Here is a 6,287-nt window from a genome sequence, read left to right on the forward strand (position 1 = left end):
AATACACTAAATACAGCAAAAATTTTGAGTCTACAACGTTTAGTTTAGGTGTGAGAGCCAAAATGAACTTTTTATTGCTTTAAACGCGTTTTCAGCCCCTGATTGTACACTTAAGGTGAAAATGTCAAAATCTTCAAAATGAGCATAAGCACAATGAAATTAATGCTGGAATCATCTTCAGGATGCTAGAATACACTAAATACAGCAAAAATTTTGAGTCTACAACGTTTAGTTTAGGTGTGAGAGCCAAAATGAACTTTTTATTGCTTTAAATGCGTTTTCAGCCTGATTGTGCACTTTAGGTGAAAATGTCAAAATCTTCAAAATGAGCATAAGCACGATGAAATTAATGCTGGAATCATCTTCAGGATGCTAGAATACACTGAATACAGCAAAAATTTTGAGTCTACAACGTTTAGTTTAGGTGTGAGAGCCAAAATGAACTTTTTATTGCTTTAAACGCGTTTTCAGACCCTGATTGTACACTTAAGGTGAAAATGTCAAAATCTTCAAAATGAGCATAAGCACAATGAAATTAATGCTGGAATCATCTTCAGGATGCTAGAATACACTGAATACAGCAAAAATTTTGAGTCTACAACGTTTAGTTTAGGTGTGAGAGCCAAAATGAACTTTTTATTGCTTTAAACGCGTTTTCAGCCCCTGATTGTACACTTAAGGTGAAAATGTCAAAATCTTCAAAATGAGCATAAGCACAATGAAATTAATGCTGGAATCATCTTCAGTATGCTAGAATACACTAAATACAGCAAAAATTTTGAGTCTACAACGTTTAGTTTAGGTGTGAGAGCCAAAATGAACTTTTTATTGCTTTAAATGCGTTTTCAGCCTGATTGTGCACTTTAGGTGAAAATGTCAAAATCTTCAAAATGAGCATAAGCACGATGAAATTAATGCTGGAATCATCTTCAGGATGCTAGAATACACTGAATACAGCAAAAATTTTGAGTCTACAACGTTTAGTTTAGGTGTGAGAGCCAAAATGAACTTTTTATTGCTTTAAACGCGTTTTCAGACCCTGATTGTACACTTAAGGTGAAAATGTCAAAATCTTCAAAATGAGCATAAGCACAATGAAATTAATGCTGGAATCATCTTCAGGATGCTAGAATACACTAAATACAGCAAAAATTTTGAGTCTACAACGTTTAGTTTAGGTGTGAGAGCCAAAATGAACTTTTTATTGCTTTAAACGCGTTTTCATCCCCTGATTGTACACTTAAGGTGAAAATGTCAAAATCTTCAAAATGAGCATAAGCACAATGAAATTAATGCTGGAATCATCTTCAGGATGCTAGAATACACTAAATACAGCAAAAATTTTGAGTCTACAACGTTTAGTTTAGGTGTGTGAGCCAAAATGAACTTTTTATTGCTTTAAATGCGTTTTCAGCCTGATTGTGCACTTTAGGTGAAAATGTCAAAATCTTCAAAATGAGCATAAGCACAATTAAATTAATGCTGGAATCATCTTCAGGATGCTAGAATACACTAAATACAGCAAAAATTTTGAGTCTACAACGTTTAGTTTAGGTGTGAGAGCCAAAATGAACTTTTTATTGCTTTAAACGCGTTTTCAGCCTGATTGTGCACTTTAGGTGAAAATGTCAAAATCTTCAAAATGAGCATAAGCACGATGAAATTAATGCTGGAATCATCTTCAGGATGCTAGAATACACTGAATACAGCAAAAATTTTGAGTCTACAACGTTTAGTTTAGATGTGAGAGCCAAAATGAACTTTTTATGGCTTTAAATGCGTTTTCAGCCTGATTGTGCACTTTAGGTGAAAATGTCAAAATCTTAAAAATGAGCATAAGCACAATGAAATTAATGCTGGAATCATCTTCAGGATGCTAGAATACACTAAATACAGCAAAAATTTTGAGTCTACAACGTTTTTTTTAGGTGTGTGAGCCAAAATGAACTTTTTATTGCTTTAAATGCGTTTTCAGCCTGATTGTGCACTTTAGGTGAAAATGTCAAAATCTTCAAAATGAGCATAAGCACGATGAAATTAATGCTGGAATCATCTTCAGGATGCTAGAATACACTGAATACAGCAAAAATTTTGAGTCTACAGCGTTTAGTTTAGGTGTGAGAGCCAAAATGAACTTTTTATTGCTTTAAACGCGTTTTCAGCCCCTGATTGTACACTTAAGGTGAAAATGTCAAAATCTTCAAAATGAGCATAAGCACAATGAAATTAATGCTGGAATCATCTTCAGGATGCTAGAATACACTAAATACAGCAACAATTTTGAGTCTACAACGTTTAGTTTAGGTGTGAGAGCCAAAATGAACTTTTTATTGCTTTAAATGCCCTTTCAGCCTGATTGTGCACTTTAGGTGAAAATGTCAAAATCTTAAAAATGAGCATAAGCACAATGAAATTAATGCTGGAATCATCTTCAGGATGCTAGAATACACTAAATACAGCAAAATTTTTGAGTCTACAACGTTTATTTTAGGTGTGTGAGCCAAAATGAACTTTTTATTGCTTTAAATGCGTTTTCAGCCTGATTGTGCACTTTAGGTGAAAATGTCAAAATCTTCAAAATGAGCATAAGCACAATGAAATTAATGCTGGAATCATCTTCAGGATGCTAGAATACACTAAATACAGCAAAAATTTTGAGTCTACAACGTTTAGTTTAGGTGTGTGAGCCAAAATGAACTTTTTATTGCTTTAAATGCGTTTTCAGCCTGATTGTGCACTTTAGGTGAAAATGTCAAAATCTTAAAAATGAGCATAAGCACAATTAAATTAATGCTGGAATCATCTTCAGGATGCTAGAATACACTAAATACAGCAAAAATTTTGAGTCTACAACGTTTAGTTTAGGTGTGAGAGCCAAAATGAACTTTTTATTGCTTTAAACGCGTTTTCAGCCTGATTGTGCACTTTAGGTGAAAATGTCAAAATCTTCAAAATGAGCATAAGCACGATGAAATTAATGCTGGAATCATCTTCAGGATGCTAGAATACACTGAATACAGCAAAAATTTTGAGTCTACAACGTTTAGTTTAGATGTGAGAGCCAAAATGAACTTTTTATGGCTTTAAATGCGTTTTCAGCCTGATTGTGCACTTTAGGTGAAAATGTCAAAATCTTAAAAATGAGCATAAGCACAATGAAATTAATGCTGGAATCATCTTCAGGATGCTAGAATACACTAAATACAGCAAAAATTTTGAGTCTACAACGTTTTTTTTAGGTGTGTGAGCCAAAATGAACTTTTTATTGCTTTAAATGCGTTTTCAGCCTGATTGTGCACTTTAGGTGAAAATGTCAAAATCTTCAAAATGAGCATAAGCACGATGAAATTAATGCTGGAATCATCTTCAGGATGCTAGAATACACTGAATACAGCAAAAATTTTGAGTCTACAGCGTTTAGTTTAGGTGTGAGAGCCAAAATGAACTTTTTATTGCTTTAAACGCGTTTTCAGCCCCTGATTGTACACTTAAGGTGAAAATGTCAAAATCTTCAAAATGAGCATAAGCACAATGAAATTAATGCTGGAATCATCTTCAGGATGCTAGAATACACTAAATACAGCAACAATTTTGAGTCTACAACGTTTAGTTTAGGTGTGAGAGCCAAAATGAACTTTTTATTGCTTTAAATGCCCTTTCAGCCTGATTGTGCACTTTAGGTGAAAATGTCAAAATCTTAAAAATGAGCATAAGCACAATGAAATTAATGCTGGAATCATCTTCAGGATGCTAGAATACACTAAATACAGCAAAATTTTTGAGTCTACAACGTTTATTTTAGGTGTGTGAGCCAAAATGAACTTTTTATTGCTTTAAATGCGTTTTCAGCCTGATTGTGCACTTTAGGTGAAAATGTCAAAATCTTCAAAATGAGCATAAGCACAATGAAATTAATGCTGGAATCATCTTCAGGATGCTAGAATACACTAAATACAGGAAAATTTTTGAGTCTACAACGTTTAGTTTAGGTGTGAGAGCCAAAATAAACTTTTTATTGCTTTAAACGCGTTTTCAGCCCCTGATTGTACACTTAAGGTGAAAATGTCAAAATCTTCAAAATGAGCATAAGCACAATGAAATTAATGCTGGAATCATCTTCAGGATGCTAGAATACACTAAATACAGCAAAAATTTTGAGTCTACAACGTTTAGTTTAGGTGTGTGAGCCAAAATGAACTTTTTATTGCTTTAAATGCGTTTTCAGCCTGATTGTGCACTTTAGGTGAAAATGTCAAAATCTTCAAATTGAGCATAAGCACGATGAAATTAATGCTGGAATCATCTTCAGGGTGCTAGAATACACTGAATACAGCAAAAATTTTGAGTCTACAACGTTTAGTTTAGGTGTGAGAGCCAAAATGAACTTTTTATTGCTTTAAACGCGTTTTCAGCCCCTGATTGTACACTTAAGGTGAAAATGTCAAAATCTTAAAAATGAGCATAAGCACAATGAAATTAATGCTGGAATCATCTTCAGGATGCTAAAATACACTAAATACAGCAAAAATTTTGAGTCTACAACGTTTAGTTTAGGTGTGAGAGCCAAAATGAACTTTTTATTGCTTTAAATGCGTTTTCAGCCTGATTGTGCACTTTAGGTGAAAATGTCAAAATCTTAAAAATGAGCATAAGCACAATGAAATTAATGCTGGAATCATCTTCAGGATGCTAGAATACACTAAATACAGCAAATTTTTGAGTCTACAACGTTTAGTTTAGGTGTGAGAGCCAAAATGAACTTTTTATTGCTTTAAATGCGTTTTCAGCCTGATTGTGCACTTTAGGTGAAAATGTCAAAATCTTAAAAATTAGCATAAGCACAATTAAATTAATTCTGGAATCATCTTCAGGATGCTAGAATACACTAAATACAGGAAAAATTTTGAGTCTACAACGTTTAGTTTAGGTGTGAGAGCCAAAATGAACTTTTTATTGCTTTAAACGCGTTTTCAGCCCCTGATTGTACACTTAAGGTGAAAATGTCAAAATCTTCAAAATGAGCATAAGCACAATGAAATTAATGCTGGAATCATCTTCAGGATGCTAGAATACACTAAATACAGCAAAAATTTTGAGTCTACAACGTTTATTTTAGGTGTGTGAGCCAAAATGAACTTTTTATTGCTTCAAATGCGTTTTCAGCCTGATTGTGCACTTTAGGTGAAAATGTCAAAATCTTCAAAATGAGCATAAGCACGATGAAATTAATGCTGGAATCATCTTCAGGATGCTAGAATACACTGAATACAGCAAAAATTTTGAGTCTACAACGTTTAGTTTAGGTGTGAGAGCCAAAATGAACTTTTTATTGCTTTAAATGCGTTTTCAGCCTGATTGTGCACTTTAGGTGAAAATGTCAAAATCTTAAAAATGAGCAGAAGCACAATGAAATTAATGCTGGAATCATCTTCAGGATGCTAGAATACACTAAATACAGCAAAAATTTTGAGTCTACAACGTTTATTTTAGGTGTGTGAGCCAAAATGAACTTTTTATTGCTTTAAATGCGTTTTCAGCCTGATTGTGCACTTTAGGTGAAAATGTCAAAATCTTCAAAATGAGCATAAGCACGATTAAATTAATGCTGGAATCATCTTCAGGATGCTAGAATACACTGAATACAGCAAAAATTTTGAGTCTACAACGTTTAGTTTAGGTGTGAGAGCCAAAATGAACTTTTTATTGCTTTAAACGCGTTTTCAGCCCCTGATTGTACACTTAAGGTGAAAATGTCAAAATCTTCAAAATGAGCATAAGCACAATGAAATTAATGCTGGAATCATCTTCAGGATGCTAGAATACACTAAATACAGCAAAAATTTTGAGTCTACAACGTTTATTTTAGGTGTGTGAGCCAAAATGAACTTTTTATTGCTTTAAATGCGTTTTCAGCCTGATTGTGCACTTTAGGTGAAAATGTCAAAATCTTCAAAATGAGCATAAGCACGATGAAATTAATGCTGGAATCATCTTCAGGGTGCTAGAATACACTGAATACAGCAAAAATTTTGAGTCTACAACGTTTAGTTTAGGTGTGAGAGCCAAAATGAACTTTTTATTGCTTTAAACGCGTTTTCAGCCCCTGATTGTACACTTAAGGTGAAAATGTCAAAATCTTAAAAATGAGCATAAGCACAATGAAATTAATGCTGGAATCATCTTCAGGATGCTAAAATACACTAAATACAGCAAAAATTTTGAGTCTTTAACGTTTAGTTTAGGTGTGAGAGCCAAAATGAACTTTTTATTGCTTTAAATGCGTTTTC

This window comes from Vanacampus margaritifer, unplaced genomic scaffold (assembly GCF_051991255.1).
Source record: "Vanacampus margaritifer isolate UIUO_Vmar unplaced genomic scaffold, RoL_Vmar_1.0 HiC_scaffold_22, whole genome shotgun sequence".
NCBI lineage: Eukaryota > Metazoa > Chordata > Actinopteri > Syngnathiformes > Syngnathidae > Vanacampus > Vanacampus margaritifer.